Source organism: Adiantum capillus-veneris, chromosome 18 (assembly GCF_014529385.1).
Source record: "Adiantum capillus-veneris isolate H3 chromosome 18, ASM1452938v2, whole genome shotgun sequence".
In the NCBI taxonomy this organism is placed as follows: Eukaryota; Viridiplantae; Streptophyta; class Polypodiopsida; order Polypodiales; family Pteridaceae; genus Adiantum; species Adiantum capillus-veneris.
This window is the reverse complement of record NC_140948.1, coordinates 66,062,903-66,075,253: the sequence shown is the minus strand read 5'-3', so window position 1 is coordinate 66,075,253 and position 12,351 is coordinate 66,062,903.

Sequence of the window (12,351 nt, the reverse complement as noted above, 5' to 3'; positions counted from 1 at the left end):
TCTTAGAGGTAGATGCTTCAAATCCATGCTTATTAGAGGTGGGTAATCTCCCCATAATGTATATTTTAGGATTGTTATTCCCAGATGGATGGAATAATTGCAAATTTGTACAACATAGAAAGTGTCTTTATCATACAACTTAAAAATGTTGAATTCATGCATGTTTTTGTAGAATAGTTCCCTAACATGTCACGGTACAAGGGGACCACTTACTATGCTAGTTGAGTGGTGGTATTTGCAATAATGTCACAAAAGGAACTGGCATAACATGAATCTTTTATGGTATCACAAAGATCTTCTCAAGCAATGTGGCTCCCAATACACCAAGAATTATTATTCTAACATGGAGAGATCCCTAGTAGGACGATACAACAACTTCCTATCAGCAACACACCCTTTCCTAACATGAGGACACCCCCACCAAAGATATTTGTATGTGATAGATCATCCCATGAGCAAACCATGTCATGGAATGGATGCAAGAACTATGCTCATTACCCCTTGTAAGTTGTTCATGAATGTATGTTTATCAAAGACAACGAGAAGAGTTTTGGACTTTTTTGTTCATGTGTAAGAGCAGTCTAGCTCTACCATATTTTGAGCTTGTTTGATAAGTTCAATAAGATTTGTAACCATTTAAATAGTAAATTTGTTTTTGTTTGGTAAGATTGTACATGATGCGAAGACATGATAAAGTAAAACAGATCTTTAAGGAATAAACCTTGATGAGATTCCTACCTTGCACTTGTGACACCATATTTCTCCTTGAACCCTTTGATTTCTATCGTTGTGGGGGGTTCAAGGGGGGCCTATTTTTAAATTTTTAGAAATCAATAATTTTTTTTTAAGGAGTTTTTTTTTTTGTTTTAAAGTTTGTACCCAATCTAGGAGTCCATTTTGATTGTTTTACTTCAATTTCAATTTTGACCTAGGACACGGGGAGCTTGCAGGGTCTGTGCTTTGATGGATGGACGTTTCTGCGCTTGCTATTGGGCTTTGGGATATAAGTTTTGAGCTTTGAGGCAGGGAGCTTGCAGGAGCTGTGTTCTGATGCATAGGGGTTTCTGCGCTTGGAGGGGAGGCTATTATTGTGCTACTTGTTTTATGTGAAGAGGAGGGTGTTAGTGAGCTAGATGTTGGACTATGTACATCAGATAATGGGCTTTGGTATGGAGAAGAGGAGGGTATTTCTAAATTGAGTGTTGAGCTAGGTGATTGCCTTGTAGGAGATGATGAACCTGCTGGTGTCAATGCAGGAGCCAATGGGAGGGGCAATGGAGCTTGAGGATTGGAAGGTGTTAATTCAAGAGCTGATGGAGTTGGGAAAATTTCTGATAAGTTTACAAGAGGCAATGCCAAGGGCATTGAACTCGGTGGAATTTGAGGAATGGAGGGTGTTAATGTAAGTGGTGTTGGAGATGGGGAGATTTCTGATAGTCTTGGTGAAGGCCGTGATGGGGTTGTTGGAGAAGTTGGCATGGGCGGCAAGCTTCCAAGTGTTTGTGGTGCTAGCATCAATGGTGATGATGGTGAGCTTGTAGGTGTTTGTGAAGGTGATGGGGTTGTTGGAGAAGTTGGCATGGGGGGCAAGCTTCCTGGTGTTTGTGGCGCTAGCATCAATGGTGATGATGGTGAGCTTCTAGGTGTTTGTGAAGGTGATGGGGTTGTTGGAGAAGTTGGAATGGGTGGCAAGCTTCCTGGTGTTTGTGGCGCTAGCATCAATGGTGATGATGGTGAGCTTCTAGGTGTCTGTGAAGACAGTGGTGATGAGGCAGGTACAAATTCACCGGCAAGAGATGGACTTGTTGGTACAAGTGCTTGATTAGATGCCAAGGGTGATTGAATTTGAGGACTGGAAGGTGTTACTATAAGAGGTGATGGAGCTGGTGAGGTTTTTGATAGGCTTGGAGAAGGGACGGGGGTCATTGGAGCAGTTGGTATTGTGAGTGAGCTCTGACACAAGGGGCTTTGGACAGCTTACCATATAGTAAAAAATATATGATTGCTAGATGATTCACTAGTTTCAATACACACATCTAGTAAGAGTGCAAACTAGTAAAAAAGAGACAACTCCTAGATGCTACATATAGTAATTTTGTTACTATATGGAGAGTTGAATAACCATATGGCAATTCAAGTCTCAATATGGTAAAAAGATCACTAGTTCAATGTAGGAGTTGACTCAATTACTAGTTTGACCTTACATATCGGTGTTTTCAAACCAGTAAGTCAACTAGCAATTTTTGTTTACGACCTAGCAAGTCATCTAGTAATATATAAGGACGGTTGCTTGCAAACTAGTAGTTCATCTAGTAACTTTACTATAAACAACCTAGTAGTTCACCTAATAATTCATTAAGGAATATGTAGACACAAAATAGTAATTAATCTAAAATTTTTCCCACGAGCAAACAATTTAGGAGAGATTACTTCAACATTAGGAGACTAAAGTAGGCTTAATTCATAAAGATAGCTATGACTACAACAAATGAAAGCTTACATAACGTGCGTTATATGCTACAGTTCTTAAATCATGTGGTTGGATTATAAAACTACTTGTCATTTGTTACAATGATATCCTTCATGGATAAAGAGCCAACTTTATCAAAATAAAAAATTATCAGGCCTTCTAACAAAATCCACGTAACTAAATCTTCACACATAGTGGAAGTATTAGTATCCTCATTTGCTCTCTTCTTGAGGAAACTATTCCATTTCTGCATAGCAAAATACGCTGGCTTGATCCAGTGGTACAAATCTTGTACTTTCTTGAGATTTAGCCACTTCATTAATATAGTTTCTTTGTCATCCCTGGACAAATTTCGTGCCTACATAATTGTCATAACAAAATAACATGGTTTAAAAATGGAGGTAGGTGCTGCCTTTTTAACAACACACACAGCAACATCAATTTCTTTCTTCAAACGAGCCTCAACACTTTCAAATATATGTGAGATATATTTCTTGAATACATTCAATGATAAGATATGCATTGGGTCGTAGACTAAATCTAGAGAGAGATCAAATCCATATAGATCATATAATCTCCAGAGTATGGACTCTCCTAAGAGACCAACTTCTTTCCATGATGCTTCCTTTTCTTTGTCTGTGCAACACCGTTTATCCTCATCAAGAGCTTTTGTCATCTCCCCAATGGTCCTCTTTGAAGGTGGATATCTAGCTTGTTGGCGATTTTCATTATAGACGTATCGCTCCTCTTTTGATCCTATACCAGGTCGTACTAGAGTTTCTTGAGGTTTATCACGCCTGCAAAACTCTTGTCCTCCATTCTTGAAGAGGCCTATTTTGCACTGTGCCGGATGGTCGCTTGTAACCATCATGACCAAAGCGCATAGCGTACATAGCTTTGAAAGACCTTGTTGATTGGCACCAAAGATCTTCTCAATGGGATAGTCATACAACACCTCCACACCATTTAGATATAGGCTTTCCAGCTCATCTAGCAAAGGTACCAAAAATGCCCCAAAAACTTCATCAGAAACCTTCATAATTTTCTTGCAACTTTGAGGGATAAACAAAACTGGCAAGATATCGATGGAAGACTTGATTCCTGGATTCAACACCATGACCTCTACTACCCCACAACTCTTTTGGGTTGTCTGTGATGTCTGAAATCCATTCCAATGTAGCAACAATGCTACATTTCGAAAATCACCCTATTCACATGGCCACCCAAAAAATAAGTTTGGTTTGAAATCATGAGATCTTTAAAAAAAAAACAATGTGATGCTTCTATGTACCTTTTGTAGGCTCTTTTTACACACAATGTCCTCTTTACACTCGATGCAGACAAAGTTGTACTCTTCTCCCACAACATTTTGAAGAGCTTTATAACATCTAATGGTAGGAAAAGTAGTGTAAGACTTCATGCAAAGAGGATTAGAGCAGACAACCGGTAGCTCAAAAGATGTTGATGGATCCCAAAAGTCCTTGACTTCTTGGAATTTTTGTCCATCCCAAAAATCAACAATGCTTCTTTGGTTGCTAATTGCATCTCCATTGAGCCATTTTTCTTTGTGCCTCCATAAACATAGTAGCTAGTGGCAATAAGTGCTACTCTTTGTCAATAGCTTTAGCTGAGGCCCGATGGGAATGTAATCAAAGGAAAGCATTGATTTCCTTGCTTTGGCACAAACTGGACACTTCTCGCAGCTTTCCAAGCAATCACGTTTAAGCCTCGATGATAATGATCCGCCTTCACATGTGCACTTAAGAACCTCTCTTGTAAAGTTGTCCTCATTTCTTGGTTGAAGAAGCTTGGGTGGATGCTTGGCTACATCACTACCTGTGCAGATGCGATAGCGCAAGGAAGAAACCATGCCAAGACCTTTAAGCATGGTTTGCAATTGATCCCAACAAGCCGGAATTTGAATCCCTCCAAGGTCACCTTCCCATGTAGGAGGAAGTTGAACTAATAGCCTAGCCATGCTTCTCTTGGAAGCATTTTTAATCACTCTAGCCCCCCCCAAGTCTCCAAATAGGATGCGAAGCATTCTATCTTGCACACCTATTGGTAGTTTATGTTCATCCCATAAATTTTGGAGCTCTAGTATCCTCTCAACTAGCTCCAAGTATAGAGGAGAAGATCGATTTTCTTTGTAGGATCAGTTTTTAAAGAATGATTAAAAGAAGAAGACCATGAACTTGAGGCCAACAAAATTTAGTGTAAAAACCAAAGCCAATTTAGTTTAGCATCTTTAACACAAAGCTAAGGAGTGTTCGGGAAAATTTTATTTTTCCAAGCATACAAAATTCCTTTCCTTGAATTTGTCAAGAGAAAATTTTAAGACATTTGGTTTACCTTTGGGGTTTTGACACTCTTTTTGCCCTTAAGCAGAAAACGGTACGATATTAAGCTAAGACACATTTTTGTCGAACACTTGGGAGCTTTTAAAGAATGATTAAAAGAAGGTTTTGTTTTGTTTTGTTTTTTTCGAGCGCCTTGGGGGTAGTGTTCAGGAAAAGTGTGCCTCAGTTTAGCCTAGAGCCGGTTGCAAAATCAAAGTAGCCGGTTGAGGGGAGGGCAAGAAGGAGAAAATTCCGTTGAAAATACATGGAAATAGTTTAATTTTTCCCTAATACCGGCTAGTATTGTAAAATTTCCGGTTCATATTTGTGATAGATTTGATATGTTGTGTTGAAATGAGCAAATGTCATAAGCATAGAAGAGTAAGATTTTTAGTTAATAATCAGTATAAAGGGAGCTTTTGCTCTTTATAATGGATCTCAGATGCGTTCACAGGGCCGGTTATACGTTTAAATGTGTGTGTTTGGCATGAGAGAGAGAGAGAGAGAGAGAGAGAGAGAGAGAGAGAGAGAGAGAGAGAGAGAGAGAGAGAGAGAGAGAGAGAGAGAGAGCTTGTGTTAGTGTCTACAAAAGGCGGAACTCGGCCTATGAGACAATGCAATATACGCAATAAGTGGGAGGTCCTAATAGGGGTGCATTATACATCAATAACAAGCTGTGGGAGAATGGATCCACAAGAAGTTTTGGACAGATTCTCACGATAATTCCCACGTTATGACTTACCTCAACACCATGAGCTTCTGTGAGGGAGGCACAACATACCTAGCTAGGTACGATTGGGGACACGGGAGCGCCGACCTGGTTGGGGGGGGGGGGGGGGGGGGGGTCCCCTACTCCCAATTGTACCTAGCTAGGTATGCGGTGCCTCCCGAGCAGAAGCTCATGATGTTATGCATTGTATGAAAAACATTGAAAAAGGCTCCCTTTTCCTACGTGTGAAAATTTCTAAATCTTCTTGTGGGAGCTCTATCACTAATCGCAATGTCAATGCATCATTGTATGCATCGGATGTACAACTGTAATATGCAAACCTAGTTCCGTCCTAGATCATGCTGGGACTGGAGGGTAGTGTACATCAGTGATGTTGTAACAATGACTCTTCTGATGAATTTGCGTTGGTTGGCCCAGAACTAGGCAAGTCTCTCCTCACTCTGTGTCATATTAGGGTATGATCTCTGCAATTATCTACACCCACGATTCTACTGGTGCTTGGGGATCCTGTAGGTAGCGGGCATGCCTCCACCCTACTGTCATAGTGTTACTGACGTAATTTCCAGGGTGTCTAGGGTTACATCTATCTTTGGTCAGGGTCGTGCATATTTATGCAACCATTGATGTATGGTCTGACCACCCTATTTATATTATTTTTCTTTGGTTGTGGGGGATGTTTTCCGAGGTCATAGGAGTTTGCCCTACTTCATCTTAGCTCAGGTACATAAACAAGAAGGGGAGGCATAGTCACCACCCGAAACAAGAACGATAGAAACGGAATCGGGAAAACCGGTATTTCGGAGTTTCGCTTGAGGCCGAAATAGGTGAGAAATGCTACTGCACTTGGGGCTAGTATTGTAAAAATTCCGGTTCATATTTGTCTTGGAGGGATTTTTGAATATTTGTGAAAATCATTTTTCCCAAACTTATGCTCAAAAGAAACATAGGTTTAGTGTAATCCCACCTACAAATTTTAAAATTTACCTCTAAATTTTATATTTGAAGGCGAGAAAACCTACAAATTTGAAGGCAATTTACCTATGGTGTTTCACAAATTTAGGTTTGCCAAGTTTCTGTGGGGTTTTTTTGTTTTTTTTGTGGTTAGAGGGGGGGGGGGGGGGGGGGGGGGGGGGGGCTTTTTAAAGACGGACGCAATGCCCACATAAAAGATAGTCACTGATTTAAGTTAAAAGAATTTTCAAAAAGGTTACAAGATTAATTACATGAGGTCCAGCTGTGGCAGGTGCGTAAGCGGGCAGTCGAAGTGCAGCGCAAGACAACAATCTGCAGAGCGCGAGACAGCACGAGCTCCAAGACAAGACGACGCAGAGTGTGTCACAGCAGGAAAGACGATCTCCAGAGCGCGCAGCAGAGCGTGTCAAAAGGCGATCTCCGTCAGAGGATGACGACGCTCTCTCTCTCTCTCTCTCTCTCTCTCCTTCCTGCAGACCGCAAGACAGGACGACAGCTCTCAGAGTCTTTCTCTCTCTCTCTCTCTCTCTCTCTCTTGCGTGTGTTCTCCTAAGCACTCTCTTTTTGGGTGGCGGGAGGCTCAGATTGAAGCTTTGCTTTCTTGGCCTTTCCCGTTTAGCTCCAGAAATTGAACTCCACTCATTTATGCCTTAAGCCTCTGTCACACTAGAACACTCGAGCTCGTCCAACTATTTGCAATTGCCTTGGGCTCGAAGTGTATCTCGAGGGATGAGGTATGAGCAACATGTTTCTCCGACGACTCCTAACTAAAAATCTTATGGTGAATTCTTTCATCCATGTGAAGGTCTTCAACATAAGGCCATAGGACTTCATGGTGCAAGTTTATGTGATTGCATTTGGAGAAAGTCCCTCTCTTTTCATTTGGATAAGATAGCCTAGAGCTTCATTTCCCACAACATAAGCATTACCATGCTCAACGTGTTTCTCTAACAATCCCTGAAGGTGCTAGCATTGGTGATTGCATCTGGAGAAAGGTCTTCCTTTGTATTTGGATAAAGCAACCCAGAGCTACCTTGCCATAGCCATGTTGGGCATATCCGGCCATCATTGTGGTCTAAGTGAAGGCATTTTGGATAGAAATCTCATCAAGAACTTTATGTGCTTTTGAAGGGCACTACATTTCATATACATAGCAACCAAAGCACTACTAAGCATAAAATGTTTCTCCAACAGGCCACTTCCATGTTGGGCTTATCCGACAATAAACATGCTTCAAGAGAGATGACATCCTAGAGTGGATGTCCATCAAGAACTTTCTATGCTTTTGTAAGGGCCTCATGTTATGCATACATGTCAATCAAAGCATCCCCAAGCACAACATCTTTCTTCAATAAACCCTAACATAGTGAATTGTCTCACCCATGTGAAGGTCTTTCCTTGGTCCCCAAGGTGCAAGATAAGGTGGATACACTTGGAGAAATACCTTCTCTTTGCATCTGGCTACAACAGCCAGCTAGGCCTTCCTTACCACGGCCATGTTGGGCATATCCTACATTAATCAACCCATTGCAAGGGATGACATCTCCAAGAGGAGGCCCACCAAGGATTGTTCGTGATTTGGGAAGGGCACCACATTTGGCATACATATTGAGCAAAATCACGGGAGGACAGGCCGCAGTGATGGATGGGGGGACATGGAGAAGCCTTTGGTCTCTATGATCTCGCAGCTCATTAGAGCGAAGGCCTCAGTACCACGTGCTATTGTTGGAGCAGAGCTAGCGCCCCCCCCCCCCCCCCCCCCCCCCCCCCCCCCCCCCCCCCCACTAGTGGTTGAGGCGCTCACCAGATCTGTCTCCTTCATTCACCGTATGTGGGAACTTCCCAGAGACAGATATGCCCGCCTTGCACTTGAGTTCGCCTTGCAAAAAGAAGATGCGTTTCCATTATTGTAAAGCTAATGATCACTTGATCAAGCAGTGTCCTAAGTTGAAGGCAAAAGAGGCTAAGAAAAAAGAGGGTGGTTCCACTGCAAATGCTGGTTCCATTACAAATGCAGCCATTGTTGAGTCTTCTGTAAAAGGAGACTGTAATGCTGATGTTGATGCAGAATGGGCTTTTAGTGCAAAGTGCACTTACAATCCTACTGTCCATGATGCATGCTTGTCAGTTGTTGCAGATTCACATGTGTGGTATTTCAACAGTGGTGCTACAAAGTACATTACCTCACATCGTGAATTGTTTACCTCTCTCGAGTCTGTCCCTCATGGGAATTCCGTCACTTGTGCAAACAACGCCTCTTATCCAGTTTAGGGAGTTGGAAAGATTGTGCTCACTGCTGCTAATGGCAGTTCCTTCACACTTGTTGATGCACTTTATGTACCTGGGATCAAGAAGAATCTCTTGTCTGTATCCGCACTTGCTAGACTTGGACTTGTAGTCAAATTTGTGGATGACAGATGTACAATTCATTATCTCAGTTTTGGTGATGAAATTGTTGCATTTGGGCTTTTGTGCCGTGGGCTGTATAAGCTCACTTTGTATGACAAGTGTGGATAAAATTTTGCAAATGCTGTTGCAGATTCAAGGGCTATTTCAGATGCAAAACTTTGGCATGCACGTTTTGGTCATCTGAATTTTGCCAGTTTGTTGCGTTTGCAGAAATCTGATATGGTTGCTTCTTTGCCGCCTCTTGAAGCACCTGCCAAACATGTTTGTGTAGGCTGTATTTTGGGTAAGATGCAACGTTCTAAATTTCCAATGGTTGGTTTAGTTTGGGCCACATGCAGGTTGCAGCTTGTGCATAGTGATGTTTGTGGGCCCATGCAAACTCCGTCCTTGGGCAATTACCTGTACTTCGTGACTTTCATTAATGATTACTCCAGGCATGCATGGGTATTTCCGCTTAAAGCGAAGTCCGAAGTTTTTATCTGCTTCAAACAATTTCTGGCTATGGCTGAAAATGTCTCGAAATGTACTATGGGCACCCTCCGTTCCGATCGAGGGGGGGAGTATATACCTCATGAATTTAATGCATTTCTGGCTAGTCGTGGGGGTTTATGTAACGCAGCCTCACGGTTTTGTCATAAAAGGACAAGAGGACAAAGTGTGCAGATGTAAGAAGGCTTTGTATGGGTTGAAGCAATCTCCTCGTGCTTGGTATGAGAAAGCTGACACTCATTTGGTTAAACGAGGCTTTCGTAACAATCCAACAGAAAGCACATTGTATGTAAAGCGTGAGGGTGATGTACTTCTCATTGTGGTTCTTTATGTTGATGATTTGCTGATCACTGGACCAAATGAGAGACATATTGCTGAATTTAAGGCTGATTTGAATGCTACTTTCAAGATGAAAGATTTGGGGCTATTGCATCATTACTTGGGTATACAGTTTAAGTAGTGTGATGGTGGTATTGCCTTGTGTCAGAAAAGTTACATAGAGACATTGCTATGTAAGTTTGGACTTGAGGATTGCAAACCTATTGCCACTCCCATGGAAACAGGTTTGAAGTTGAGTCTACATGATGCTGGCGATCTTGCTGATGTCACTCTTTACCAAACTGCTATTGGCTGCCTCATTTATGTATGCAACACGAGGCCGGATATTCAGTTTGCAGTCTCACAGGTCAGCAGATTTATGCATAGCCCAGGGTCTAAGCATTAGCAAGCTGTCAAGAGGCCTTTTCGCTTCCTTAGTGGCACTTTACATCTTGGCTTGTTTTATCCCAAGGGGGGATCATTGCCGCCAGACTTACATGCTTTTTCGGACTCAGATTGCGCTGGTTGTTTTGACACGCGAGTGTCCACAAGTGGTTTTTGTTTCATGCTTGGCAGTTCATGTATATCATGGTTGAGTAAGAAGCAACATACTGTGGCCACTTCGAGTTGTGAGGCTGAGTACAGGGCAGTCTTCACAGCTACGGTTGAGTGTGTATGGCTCAGACGCCTTATGGCTGATTTGGGTCTTGGACAGGACACTGCCAACACTATCTACACTGACACTTAGAGCGCATTGGCAGTTGCAAGGAACCCAGTTTTTCATGCTCGCATAAAGCACATTGAGGTGCATTACCACTATGTCAGGGAGAGGCTCTCAGCAGGAGAGATCAGCTTGGCTTATGTGCCAACACAGGACAAGCTTGCAGATCTTTTAACAAAGGCATTGTCTCGTGAGAAGCTTGAAGCTTTCCCCAAAGCTTTGGGCTTACTCCCCTTTGTGGACTGATCCTGTCCTCAGGGCATGGCACTTCCCTTTACTCATGTGACAGCTCTCGTTCACCGCATCACTCCAGGGGGGATTTGCTACCATATACATGTGGTAGTGATGTGTGTAAACACACTAGGACCGCCGGGGCATTTTTTCCCTCTTTAGGAGGTTTTTTCCCCCGTGCATTGTATATACGCCCATCACTCTAGGGCTATCTATCTTTCCATTGCACACTAAGTAACGCACTCTCTATTGTGTGCCTTGAGCTTCCTTCGTCTTCTCCAGGCTGTGTGCATTTCTCTGCAACCCTAATTCCAACAATATAACAGTTCAGTTTCATTTCATTTCTCTCTCTCTCTCTCTCTCTCTCTCTCTCTCTCTCACACACACACACACACACACACACACACACACACACACACACACACATGTGAACAATGATCATACACCACTCATTGCTCTCTCTCATGTATGTGACAATACTCGTTATACATTGAAATCTATAGCCACAACATTAAGTTGCATAATTTAATTCAATCTTTGCAAATTGTGTGGGCTTTTAAGGGTGCATGACACATAAGCATGGTGAGTGCCACTTAATGGTGAAGAACGATCAACATGTAAGTGCCGTCGTAGGATATTTTCATGAATAGAAAAAGTTAACCTGGCATCATAAGCTTTTGACATATTGATTGCTTTTGATATACTTCATGCATCAGGTCCTAGAATTGAGCTTTTGTGTGAAACAATTGACGAGAGGAGATGGAATTTGAAGAAGTAAAAGAGTAAAAAAATAGTAACCAACAATCAAAATACAAGTAAACTTACATAAGGATATATTCTCATTTTGGTCAAGATGTATGCAAATAGGTGATTTTGTTGCATAAGATCGGTGTAATTTCCTACCCTCAAAATGCACATATGTAAGTATATGGTGTGAGGAATCAGGACATCAACCACACTTAGCTAGATATGTGGTGTGTCTTCTAGAAGCTCACTATGTTGTGGTAAAGTCATTATGCATGACATGCCAAGAAATTTTGTTGAAAGCTTCTATAAGAGAGAACATGCTATTGGATATCGAGGTAGTTGATTGGAATAGCTAGAATATTTGGTTCAAGAAAAGCTACATCATTGTGCTCTAGCTTGTGTGGAAAGAGTACTATGGTGGAGTTTGTAATATAGTGAAGCATTGAAACAAGTAACAAAGCTAGTCCATCAAAAGAAGCTTGCATGGACAATTGCTAGAAATTTGAAAATAGTGTAAAACTTGAAACCAAAAGGTTTTTTTTGTTGACAATCACTCATGCTATTACTTAGGCTTGGATGAAGTTTATGCAAGACTCAAAGAAGAAGTTGGCCTTGAGCTCGTTATTATACTTGCCAAACTTTGGCAAGTAGCTTCAACCAAGCGGTGTTGCTCAAAGAGTGCTAATATTTCTTGTAGCATAATATGGCACATGCAATTATGTTGAGGGTGATGGCATGTAGAGCTAAGGAAGGCATGACAAGTTGTTATATTTTATTCTAGAGCTCAATCCCTCTATCAACACCTTGGTCCTGCAAAGGCAATACAGTGTAACACAAATAAACACAAAAGAAGATAAAAGCTGATGTCCAAAGTTGAATTAACTCTGCAAAAATAAAGCAGTTAGAATTGCTTGTGTTAGAGCCT